We start from the raw sequence: 13,756 nt of genomic DNA, 5'->3' as shown, positions 1-13,756 counted from the left end.
CCCATCCGACGTCCTGGCAGAAGGACAAATGTCTGGTAATATTATAGATATATACTGTATGTGTGCACTGGGTGTACATATATATTTGTGTGTATATATATATATATATATATATATATACATTTTGTCCAATTTTTTGGACTGACTGACCTTCATTTCTTAAAGTAATGATGGCCACTCGTTTTTCTTTACTTAGCTGCTTTTTTCTTGCCATAATACAAGTTCTAACAGTCTATTCAGTAGGACTATCAGCTGTGTATCCACAAGACTTCTGCACAACACAACTGATGGTCCCAACCCCATTTATAAAGCAAGAAACCCCACTTATTAAACCTGCAGGGCACACCTGTGAAGTGAAAACCATTCCCGATGACTACCTCTTGAAGCTCATCAAGAGAATGCCAAGAGTGTGCAAAGCAGTCATCAAAGAAAAAGGTGGCTACTTTGAAGAACCTAGAATATAAGACATAATTTCAGTTGTTTCACACTTTTTTGTTAAGTATATAATTCCACATGTGTTAATTCATAGTTTTGATGCCTTCAGTGTGAATGTACAATTTTCATAGTCATGAAAATACAGAAAAATCTTTAAATGAGAAGGTGAGTCCAAACTTTTGGTCTGTACTGTATTTGTGTGCCATGTGTATATGTATGTGTGTGCCGTGTGTATATGTATGTGTGCCGTGTGTATATGTGTGTGCCATGTGTATATGTATGTGTGTGCCGTGTGTATATGTATTTGTGTGCCGTGTGTATATGTATGTGTGTGCCGTTTGTATATGTGTGCCATGTGTATATGTATGTGTGTGCCGTGTGTGCCATGTGTATAAGTATGTGTGTGCCATGTGTATATGTATGTGTGTGCCGTGTGTATACGTGTGTGCCATGTGTATATGTATGTGTGTGCCGTGTGTATATGCATTTGTGTGCCGTGTGTATATGTATGTGTGTGCCGTGTGTATATGTATGTGTGTGCCGTGTGTATATGTATGTGTGTGCCGGGTGTACATGTATGTGTGTGCCGGGTGTACATGTATGTGTGTGCCGTGTGTATATGTATGTGTGTGCCGTGTGTATATGTATGTGTGTGCCGTGTGTATATGTATTTGTGTGCCGTGTGTATATGTATGTGTGTCGTGTGTATATGTATTTGTGTGCCGTGTGTACATGTATGTGTGTGCCGGGTGTATATGTATGTGTGTGCCGTGTGTATATGTATGTGTGTGCATATGTATGTGTGTGCCGTGTGTGTATGTATGTGTGTGCCGTGTGTGTATATATGTGTGTGTCGTGTGTGTATATATGTGTGTGCTGGGTGTGCATATATGTGTGTGCCGTGTGTGTATATATGTGTGTGCCGTGTGTATACATGTGTGCCGTGTGTGTATATATGTGTGTGCCGTGTATGTATGTGTGTGCCGTGTGTGTATGTATGTGTGTGCCGTGTGTGTATGTATGTGTGTGCCGTGTGTGTATATATGTGTGTGCCGTGTGTGTATGTATGTGTGTGCCGTGTGTGTATGTATGTGTGTGCCGTGTGTGTATGTATGTGTGTGCCGTGTGTGTATGTATGTGTGTGCCGTGTGTGTATGTATGTGTGTGCCGTGTGTGTATATATGTGTGTGCCGGGTGTGTATATATGTGTGTGCCGTGTGTGTATATATGTGTGTGCCGTGTGTGTATATATGTGTGTGCCGGGTGTGTATATATGTGTGTGCCGTGTGTATACATATGTGTGTGCCGTGTGTGTATATATGTGTGTGCCGGGTGTGTATATATGTGTGTGCCGTGTGTGTATATATGTGTGTGCCGTGTGTGTATATATGTGTGTGCCGGGTGTGTATATATGTGTGTGCCGTGTGTATACATATGTGTGTGCCGTGTGTGTATATATGTGTGTGCCGTGTGTGTATGTATGTGTGTGCCGTGTGTATACGTATGTGTGTGCCGTGTGTGTATGTATGTGTGTGCCGTGTGTGTATATATGTGTGTGCTGGGTGTATATATGTGTGTGCCGTGTGTATACATATGTGTGTGCCGTGTGTATACATATGTGTGTGCCGTGTGTGTATGTATGTGTGTGCCGTGTGTGTATATATGTGTGTGCTGGGTGTATATATGTGTGTGCCGTGTGTATACATATGTGTGTGCCGTGTGTATACATATGTGTGTGCCGTGTGTGTACGTATGTGTGTGCCGTGTGTATATGTGTGTGCCGTGTGTGTATATATGTGTGTGCCGTGTGTGAATATATATGTGTGTGCTGTGTGTGTATATATGTGTGTGCCGTGTGTATACATATGTGTGTGCCGTGTGTATACATATGTGTGTGCCGTGTGTGTATATATGTGTGTGCCGTGTGTGTATATACGTGTGTGCCGTGTGTGTATATACGTGTGTGCCGTGTGTGTATATATGTGTGTGCCGTGTGTATACATATGTGTGTGCCGTGTGTATACATATGTGTGTGCCGTGTGTATACATATGTGTGTGCCGTGTGTGTATATACGTGTGTGCCGTGTGTGTATATATGTGTGTGCCGTGTGTATACATATGTGTGTGCCGTGTGTATACATATGTGTGTGCCGTGTGTATACATATGTGTGTGCCGTGTGTGTATATACGTGTGTGCCGTGTGTGTATATATGTGTGTGCCGTGTGTATACATATGTGTGTGCCGTGTGTATACATATGTGTGTGCCGTGTGTATACATATGTGTGTGCCGTGTGTGTATATATGTGTGTGCCGTGTGTATACATATGTGTGTGCCGTGTGTATACATATGTGTGTGCCGTGTGTATACATATGTGTGTGCCGTGTGTGTATATACGTGTGTGCCGTGTGTGTATATACGTGTGTGCCGTGTGTGTATATACGTGTGTGCCGTGTGTATACATATGTGTGTGCCGTGTGTGTATATACGTGTGTGCCGTGTGTGTATGCTCTGATGATGTTACATGATGCTGCTGATGAGTCACCCTCGGTTCTCCAGGCCCGGCTGCAGTGCCCTGTGGTGGCCGGCAGATGTCGTCGGTGCCCGCTGTGGTCCCTCCTCCCCGGCTGTGTCTGTCAGTGTGAGCGCTGCCCCGGGGACCGTTCTCCGGCAGCGGCTGTACGTGCGATCATTGCCGGGCAGGGAGCTGGTCGGCCTGGGAATAATCGCCGGCCTGCAGGAGCAGCATCCCGGTCCTGGAGCATCTGCGGCTGCAGGTACGTTGTACACTGTGTGTCTGTTTGGAGGGGGCGCTGTGCTGTGTGTACGCGTCAGTGGGTGTCCATTGTGTGCCCACTGTGGGTGCCCAGTGACCCTGCACCACCCTGTGGTAATCTGCAGAGCTGTGCTAGTGCTGCTGTATGCCCCTGCCCTATAATAGATGCTGTTATTATGTACAGGTGTATGGCTGGGGGGCGCTGGGCTGTTTGCCCCATGGCGACACACATTTTTTTACCCTTTTTAATGCATTATGGTCCCTTTTACAGCCGTGCATTACATTATAGCATAGGTCTCATGGGTGCAATGTGTTTTCTATGCAGCGGCAGAAGCCCTAATACCGTACACCGTAGCGGGATGGCCCTTACTTTTTACCCATTTTGATGTTTTTGTTACAGACTGGCACAGAGATTAACGGTTGATAAATATTAAAGTGCATTATCCGTCAGTTCTATAGCCCTATAAAGGGGCGGATGTGCCATCTCTGGGGGTCTCACAGACACAACGTTGTCTACATCGGTCCCATGAACCTTAAAGGGAACCTGTCACCCCCGTTTTTTGAGATTGAGCTATAAATACTGTTAAATAGGGCCTGCGCTGTGTGTTCCTATAGTGTATGTAGTGTACCCCGATTCCCTATGTATGCTGAGAAATAACTTACCAAAGTCGCCGTTTTCGCCTGTCAATCAGGCTGGTCAGGTCGGGAGGGCGTGGTGACATCGGTGGTTCTTCCTCAGCTTTACGTTGGTGGCGTAGTGGTGAAGACACAGCGCGCGATCTGCGCTGTAATCCCTTGCATCGGTGGGGGCGGCCATCTTCCTGGGGCCGCGCGTGCGCAGATCGAGTGCTCTGCTGCACGGGGCTTCAGGAAAATGGCCGGGGGATGCCGCGCGTGCGCATTAGAGATCGCGGCGGCCATTTTCCCAAAGCCGAGATGCAAACTCGGCTTTGGGAAAATGGCCGCCGCGATCTCTAATGCGCACGCGCGGCATCCCGCGGCCATTTTCCTGAAGCCCCGTGCAGCAGAGCACTCGATCTGCGCACGCGCGGCCCCAGGAAGATGGCCGCCCCCACCGACGAAAGGGATGACAGCGCAGATCGCGCGCTGTGTCTTCACCACTACGCCACCAACGTAAAGCTGAGGAAGAACCAGCGATGTCACCACGCCCTCCCGACCTGACCAGCCTGATTGACAGGCGAAAACGGCGACTTTGGTAAGTTATTTCTCAGCATACATGGGGAATCGGGGTACACTACATACACTATAGGAACACACAGCGCAGGCCCTATTTAACAGTATTTATAGCTCAATCTCAAAAAACGGGGTGACAGGTTCCCTTTAAAAATGATGAACGTGCACCATGCTATCTTCAGCGGCTTTTCAAAAGAGGTTGACGCTGTCAGGTGCCATTTTATCACAGTTGATAGACATAGGCTAAGTTCACATTAGCGTATCTGTGCGCAGCGTCTCATGTGCATGCGCAATTCATGCCAAAACGCATTCAAATGCATGGTTGCGCTGCGTTTTTTATCCGCATCAGCTTACGCATGATGCAAAAAAAAACCCCGTTGAGTTTGCATGTGTTTTTGCCTCCGTTTGCCTTGATTATGTGCATGAGTTCGATATTTCCAGGAGGGCGTGTCTCAATGGTCGGGTGGTCTCCAAGTATTTGTGAATGCTCAGAGATTCAGTTTTTGTCTCTGTAGCTGCATGATTTATGGCTGCTAGCCAGTCTGAGTACATGTGGGGTTACCTGCTTGCTAGGGAATCCCCACATGTATTCAAGTTGTCTAGCAGCCGCAAGTCATACAGCTACAGAGACAAAAACTGAATCTCTGAGCATTCACAAATACTCGGAGACCATCCGAGCGTGCTCTGGAAAACCCGTGCAACATACTCACTCATCACTACCTATGTTCCATGTTATCACCATCAATCCCGTAGAGACTGTAAGGGACAGATGTGCCTATGTTCCATGTTATCACCATCGATCCCGTAGAGACTGTAAGGGACAGATGTGCCTATGTTCCATGTTATCACCATCAATCCCGTAGAGACTGTAAGGGGCAGATGTGCCTATGTTCCATGTTATCACCATCGATCCCGTAGACATTGTAAGGGGCGGATGTGCCTATGTTCCATGTTATCACCATCGATCCCATAGACATTGTAATGGACAGGGCGGCACGGTGGCGCAGTGGTTAGCACAGGAGCCTTGCAGTGCTGGGGTCCTGGGTTCTAATCCCACCCAGGTCAACATCTGCAAAGAGTTTGTATGTTCTCTCCGTGTTTGCTTGGGTTTCCTCCAGGCACTCCGGTTTCCTCCCACATTCCAAAGACATACTGATAGGGATTCTAGATTGTGAGCCCCATCGGGGACAGTGATGATAATGTGTGCAAAACTGTAAAGCGCTGCGGAATATGTTAGCGCTATATAAAAATAAAGATTATTATTATTAGTATTAGATGTGCCCATGTTCCATGTTGTCACCATCGATCCCATAGACGTTGTAAGGGGCAGATGTGCCTATGTTCCATGTTATCACCATCAATCCCATAGACATTGTAAGGGGCGGATGTGCCTATGTTCCATGTTATCACCAACAATCCCATAGACATTGTAAGGGGCAGATGTGCCTATGTTCCATGTTATCACCATCAATCCCATAGACATTGTAAGGGGCAGATGTGCCTATGTTCCATGTTATCACCATCGATCCCATAGACATTGTAAGGGGCTGATGTGCCTATGTTCCATGTTATCACCATCGATCCCGTAGACATTGTAAGGGGCGGATGTGCCTATGTTCCATGTTATCACCATCGATCCCATAGACATTGTAAGGGGCGGATGTGCCTATGTTCCATGTTATCACCAACAATCCCATAGACATTGTAAGGGGCAGATGTGCCTATGTTCCATGTTATCACCATCGATCCCATAGACATTGTAAGGGGCTGATGTGCCTATGTTCCATGTTATCACCATCGATCCCGTAGACATTGTAAGGGGCGGATGTGCCTATGTTCCATGTTATCACCATCGATCCCATAGACATTGTAAGGGGCGGATGTGCCTATGTTCCATGTTATCACCAACAATCCCATAGACATTGTAAGGGGCAGATGTGCCTATGTTCCATGTTATCACCATCGATCCCATAGACATTGTAAGGGGCAGATGTGCCTATGTTCCATGTTATCACCAACAATCCCATAGACATTGTAAGGGGCAAATGTGCCTATGTTCCATGTTATCACCAACAATCCCATAGACATTGTAAGGGGCAAATGTGCCTATGTTCCATGTTATCACCAACAATCCCATAGACGTTGTAAGGGGCGGATGTGCCTATGTTCCATGTCATCACCATCGATCCCATAGACATTGTAAGGGGCAGATGTGCCTATGTTCCATGTTATCACCAACAATCCCATAGACGTTGTAAGGGGCGGATGTGCCTATGTTCCATGTTATCACCATCGATCCCATAGACATTGTAAGGGGCAGATGTGCCTATGTTCCATGTTATCACCAACAATCCCATAGACGTTGTAAGGGGCGGATGTGCCTATGTTCCATGTTATCACCAACAATCCCATAGACGTTGTAAGGGGCAGATATGCCTATGTTCCATGTTATCACCATCGATCCCATAGACATTGTAAGGGGCGGATGTGCCTATGTTCCATGTTATCACCATCGATCCCATAGACATTGTAAGGGGCAGATGTGCCTATGTTCCATGTTATCACCAACAATCCCATAGACATTGTAAGGGGCGGATATGCCTATGTTCCATGTTATAACCATCGATCCCATAGACATTGTAAGGGGCAGATGTGCCTATGTTCCATGTTATCACCATCGATCCCGTAGACATTGTAAGGGGCAGATGTGCCTATGTTCCATGTTATCACCATCGATCCCGTAGAGACTGTAAGGGACAGATGTGCCTATGTTCCATGTTATCACCAACAATCCCATAGACATTGTAAGGGGCAGATGTGCCTATGTTCCATGTTATCACCATCGATCCCGTAGACATTGTAAGGGGCAGATGTGCCTATGTTCCATGTTATCACCATCGTTGCTATATATATTGTAAGGGGCAGATGTGCCTATGTTCCATGTTATCACCATCGATCCCGTAGACATTGTAAGGGACAGATGTACCTATGTTCCATGTTATCACCAACAATCCAATAGATATTGTAAGGGGCAGATGTGCCTATGTTCCATGTTATCACCATCGATCCCATAGACATTGTAAGGGGCGGATGTGCCTATGTTCCATGTTATCACCAACAATCCCATAGACATTGTAAGGGGCAGATGTGCCTATGTTCCATGTTATCACCATCGATCCCATAGACATTGTAAGGGGCGGATGTGCCTATGTTCCATGTTATCACCAACAATCCCATAGACGTTGTAAGGGGCGGATGTGCCTATGTTCCATGTTATCACCAACAATCCCATAGACATTGTAAGGGGCAGATGTGCCTATGTTCCATGTTATCACCATCGATCCCATAGACATTGTAAGGGGCGGATGTGCCTATGTTCCATGTTATCACCAACAATCCCATAGACATTGTAAGGGGCAGATGTGCCTATGTTCCATGTTATCACCAACAATCCCATAGACGTTGTAAGGGGCGGATGTGCCTATGTTCCATGTCATCACCATCGATCCCATAGACATTGTAAGGGGCAGATGTGCCTATGTTCCATGTTATCACCATCGATCCCATAGACATTGTAAGGGGCAGATGTGCCTATGTTCCATGTTATCACCATCGATCCCATAGACATTGTAAGGGGCAGATGTGCCTATGTTCCATGTTATCACCATCGATCCCGTAGAGACTGTAAGGGGCAGATGTGCCTATGTTCCATGTTATCACCATCGATCCCGTAGACATTGTAAGGGGCAGATGTGCCTATGTTCCATGTTATCACCATCGATCCCGTAGACATTGTAAGGGGCAGATGTGCCTATGTTCCATGTTATCACCATCGATCCCATAGACATTGTAAGGGGCGGATGTGCCTATGTTCCATGTTATCACCAACAATCCCATAGACATTGTAAGGGGCAGATGTGCCTATGTTCCATGTTATCACCATCGATCCCATAGACATTGTAAGGGACAGATGTACCTATGTTCCATGTTATCACCATCGATCCCGTAGAGACTGTAAGGGGCAGATGTGCCTATGTTCCATGTTATCACCAACAATCCCATAGACATTGTAAGGGGCAGATGTGCCTATGTTCCATGTTATCACCATCGATCCCGTAGACATTGTAAGGGGCAGATGTGCCTATGTTCCATGTTATCACCATCGATCCCATAGACATTGTAAGGGGCAGATGTGTCTATGTTCCATGTTATCACCATCGATCCCATAGACATTGTAAGGGGCAGATGTGCCTATGTTCCATGTTATCACCATCGATCCCGTAGACATTGTAAGGGGCAGATGTGCCTATGTTCCATGTTATCACCATCGATCCCATAGACATTGTAAGGGGCGGATGTGCCTATGTTCCATGTTATCACCAACAATCCCATAGACATTGTAAGGGGCAGATGTGCCTATGTTCCATGTTATCACCAACAATCCCGTAGACATTGTAAGGGGCAGATGTGCCTATGTTCCATGTTATCACCATCGATCCCGTAGACATTGTAAGGGGCAGATGTGCCTATGTTCCATGTTATCACCATCGATCCCGTAGACATTGTAAGGGGCAGATGTGCCTATGTTCCATGTTATCACCATCGATCCCATAGACATTGTAAGGGATAGATGTGCCTATGTTCCATGTTATCACCAACAATCCCATAGACATTGTAAGGGGCAGATGTGCCTATGTTCCATGTTATCACCATCGATCCCATAGACATTGTAATGGACAGATGTGCCTATGTTCCATGTTATCACCATCGATCCCATAGACATTGTAATGGACAGATGTGCCTATGTTCCATGTTATCACCATCGATCCTGTAGACATTGTAAGGGACAGATGTGCCTATGTTCCATGTTATCACCAACAATCCCAGAGACATTGTAAGGGACAGATGTGCCTATGTTCCATGTTATCACCAACAATCCCATAGACGTTGTAAGGGGCGGATGTGCCTATGTTCCATGTTATCACCAACAATCCCATAGACATTGTAAGGGGCAGATGTGCCTATGTTCCATGTTATCACCATCGATCCCATAGACATTGTAAGGGGCGGATGTGCCTATGTTCCATGTTATCACCAACAATCCCATAGACATTGTAAGGGGCAGATGTGCCTATGTTCCATGTTATCACCAACAATCCCATAGACGTTGTAAGGGGCGGATGTGCCTATGTTCCATGTTATAACCATCGATCCCATAGACATTGTAAGGGGCAGATGTGCCTATGTTCCATGTTATCACCATCGATCCCGTAGACATTGTAAGGGGCAGATGTGCCTATGTTCCATGTTATCACCATCGATCCCGTAGAGACTGTAAGGGACAGATGTGCCTATGTTCCATGTTATCACCATCGATCCCGTAGAGACTGTAAGGGACAGATGTGCCTATGTTCCATGTTATCACCATCAATCCCGTAGAGACTGTAAGGGGCAGATGTGCCTATGTTCCATGTTATCACCATCGATCCCGTAGACATTGTAAGGGGCGGATGTGCCTATGTTCCATGTTATCACCATCGATCCCATAGACATTGTAATGGACAGGGCGGCACGGTGGCGCAGTGGTTAGCACAGGAGCCTTGCAGTGCTGGGGTCCTGGGTTCTAATCCCACCCAGGTCAACATCTGCAAAGAGTTTGTATGTTCTCTCCGTGTTTGCTTGGGTTTCCTCCAGGCACTCCGGTTTCCTCCCACATTCCAAAGACATACTGATAGGGATTCTAGATTGTGAGCCCCATCGGGGACAGTGATGATAATGTGTGCAAAACTGTAAAGCGCTGCGGAATATGTTAGCGCTATATAAAAATAAAGATTATTATTATTAGTATTAGATGTGCCCATGTTCCATGTTGTCACCATCGATCCCATAGACGTTGTAAGGGGCAGATGTGCCTATGTTCCATGTTATCACCATCAATCCCATAGACATTGTAAGGGGCGGATGTGCCTATGTTCCATGTTATCACCAACAATCCCATAGACATTGTAAGGGGCAGATGTGCCTATGTTCCATGTTATCACCATCAATCCCATAGACATTGTAAGGGGCAGATGTGCCTATGTTCCATGTTATCACCATCGATCCCATAGACATTGTAAGGGGCTGATGTGCCTATGTTCCATGTTATCACCATCGATCCCGTAGACATTGTAAGGGGCGGATGTGCCTATGTTCCATGTTATCACCATCGATCCCATAGACATTGTAAGGGGCGGATGTGCCTATGTTCCATGTTATCACCAACAATCCCATAGACATTGTAAGGGGCAGATGTGCCTATGTTCCATGTTATCACCATCGATCCCATAGACATTGTAAGGGGCTGATGTGCCTATGTTCCATGTTATCACCATCGATCCCGTAGACATTGTAAGGGGCGGATGTGCCTATGTTCCATGTTATCACCATCGATCCCATAGACATTGTAAGGGGCGGATGTGCCTATGTTCCATGTTATCACCAACAATCCCATAGACATTGTAAGGGGCAGATGTGCCTATGTTCCATGTTATCACCATCGATCCCATAGACATTGTAAGGGGCAGATGTGCCTATGTTCCATGTTATCACCAACAATCCCATAGACATTGTAAGGGGCAAATGTGCCTATGTTCCATGTTATCACCAACAATCCCATAGACGTTGTAAGGGGCGGATGTGCCTATGTTCCATGTCATCACCATCGATCCCATAGACATTGTAAGGGGCAGATGTGCCTATGTTCCATGTTATCACCAACAATCCCATAGACGTTGTAAGGGGCGGATGTGCCTATGTTCCATGTTATCACCATCGATCCCATAGACATTGTAAGGGGCAGATGTGCCTATGTTCCATGTTATCACCAACAATCCCATAGACGTTGTAAGGGGCGGATGTGCCTATGTTCCATGTTATCACCAACAATCCCATAGACGTTGTAAGGGGCAGATATGCCTATGTTCCATGTTATCACCATCGATCCCATAGACATTGTAAGGGGCGGATGTGCCTATGTTCCATGTTATCACCATCGATCCCATAGACATTGTAAGGGGCAGATGTGCCTATGTTCCATGTTATCACCAACAATCCCATAGACATTGTAAGGGGCGGATATGCCTATGTTCCATGTTATAACCATCGATCCCATAGACATTGTAAGGGGCAGATGTGCCTATGTTCCATGTTATCACCATCGATCCCGTAGACATTGTAAGGGGCAGATGTGCCTATGTTCCATGTTATCACCATCGATCCCGTAGAGACTGTAAGGGACAGATGTGCCTATGTTCCATGTTATCACCAACAATCCCATAGACATTGTAAGGGGCAGATGTGCCTATGTTCCATGTTATCACCATCGATCCCGTAGACATTGTAAGGGGCAGATGTGCCTATGTTCCATGTTATCACCATCGTTGCTATATATATTGTAAGGGGCAGATGTGCCTATGTTCCATGTTATCACCATCGATCCCGTAGACATTGTAAGGGACAGATGTACCTATGTTCCATGTTATCACCAACAATCCAATAGATATTGTAAGGGGCAGATGTGCCTATGTTCCATGTTATCACCATCGATCCCATAGACATTGTAAGGGGCGGATGTGCCTATGTTCCATGTTATCACCAACAATCCCATAGACATTGTAAGGGGCAGATGTGCCTATGTTCCATGTTATCACCATCGATCCCATAGACATTGTAAGGGGCGGATGTGCCTATGTTCCATGTTATCACCAACAATCCCATAGACGTTGTAAGGGGCGGATGTGCCTATGTTCCATGTTATCACCAACAATCCCATAGACATTGTAAGGGGCAGATGTGCCTATGTTCCATGTTATCACCATCGATCCCATAGACATTGTAAGGGGCGGATGTGCCTATGTTCCATGTTATCACCAACAATCCCATAGACATTGTAAGGGGCAGATGTGCCTATGTTCCATGTTATCACCAACAATCCCATAGACGTTGTAAGGGGCGGATGTGCCTATGTTCCATGTCATCACCATCGATCCCATAGACATTGTAAGGGGCAGATGTGCCTATGTTCCATGTTATCACCATCGATCCCATAGACATTGTAAGGGGCAGATGTGCCTATGTTCCATGTTATCACCATCGATCCCATAGACATTGTAAGGGGCAGATGTGCCTATGTTCCATGTTATCACCATCGATCCCGTAGAGACTGTAAGGGGCAGATGTGCCTATGTTCCATGTTATCACCATCGATCCCGTAGACATTGTAAGGGGCAGATGTGCCTATGTTCCATGTTATCACCATCGATCCCGTAGACATTGTAAGGGGCAGATGTGCCTATGTTCCATGTTATCACCATCGATCCCATAGACATTGTAAGGGGCGGATGTGCCTATGTTCCATGTTATCACCAACAATCCCATAGACATTGTAAGGGGCAGATGTGCCTATGTTCCATGTTATCACCATCGATCCCATAGACATTGTAAGGGACAGATGTACCTATGTTCCATGTTATCACCATCGATCCCGTAGAGACTGTAAGGGGCAGATGTGCCTATGTTCCATGTTATCACCAACAATCCCATAGACATTGTAAGGGGCAGATGTGCCTATGTTCCATGTTATCACCATCGATCCCGTAGACATTGTAAGGGGCAGATGTGCCTATGTTCCATGTTATCACCATCGATCCCATAGACATTGTAAGGGGCAGATGTGTCTATGTTCCATGTTATCACCATCGATCCCATAGACATTGTAAGGGGCAGATGTGCCTATGTTCCATGTTATCACCATCGATCCCGTAGACATTGTAAGGGGCAGATGTGCCTATGTTCCATGTTATCACCATCGATCCCATAGACATTGTAAGGGGCGGATGTGCCTATGTTCCATGTTATCACCAACAATCCCATAGACATTGTAAGGGGCAGATGTGCCTATGTTCCATGTTATCACCAACAATCCCGTAGACATTGTAAGGGGCAGATGTGCCTATGTTCCATGTTATCACCATCGATCCCGTAGACATTGTAAGGGGCAGATGTGCCTATGTTCCATGTTATCACCATCGATCCCGTAGACATTGTAAGGGGCAGATGTGCCTATGTTCCATGTTATCACCATCGATCCCATAGACATTGTAAGGGATAGATGTGCCTATGTTCCATGTTATCACCAACAATCCCATAGACATTGTAAGGGGCAGATGTGCCTATGTTCCATGTTATCACCATCGATCCCATAGACATTGTAATGGACAGATGTGCCTATGTTCCATGTTATCACCATCGATCCCATAGACATTGTAATGGACAGATGTGCCTATGTTCCATGTTATCACCATCGATCCTG

General features: G+C 46.1%; 1 protein-coding gene across 1 annotated transcript in view; it reads left to right on the top strand.

The window, feature by feature from the left end:
* The first annotated feature begins 3,060 nt into the window (after positions 1–3,060).
* The window catches only part of ABCA5 (ATP binding cassette subfamily A member 5), a 240,305-nt gene continuing 229,609 nt past the window's right edge, over positions 3,061–13,756 (top strand). The window contains exon 1 of the mRNA XM_069750700.1: positions 3,061–3,211. The gene's annotated coding sequence lies outside the window, so the exon portion shown is untranslated. The remainder of the gene's footprint in view (positions 3,212–13,756) is intronic.

Source organism: Ranitomeya imitator, chromosome 2 (genome assembly GCF_032444005.1).
Source record: "Ranitomeya imitator isolate aRanImi1 chromosome 2, aRanImi1.pri, whole genome shotgun sequence".
Classification (NCBI taxonomy): domain Eukaryota; kingdom Metazoa; phylum Chordata; class Amphibia; order Anura; family Dendrobatidae; genus Ranitomeya; species Ranitomeya imitator.
Note: the sequence above shows the minus strand (reverse complement) of the source record. Positions and strands in the feature narration are given on the sequence as shown.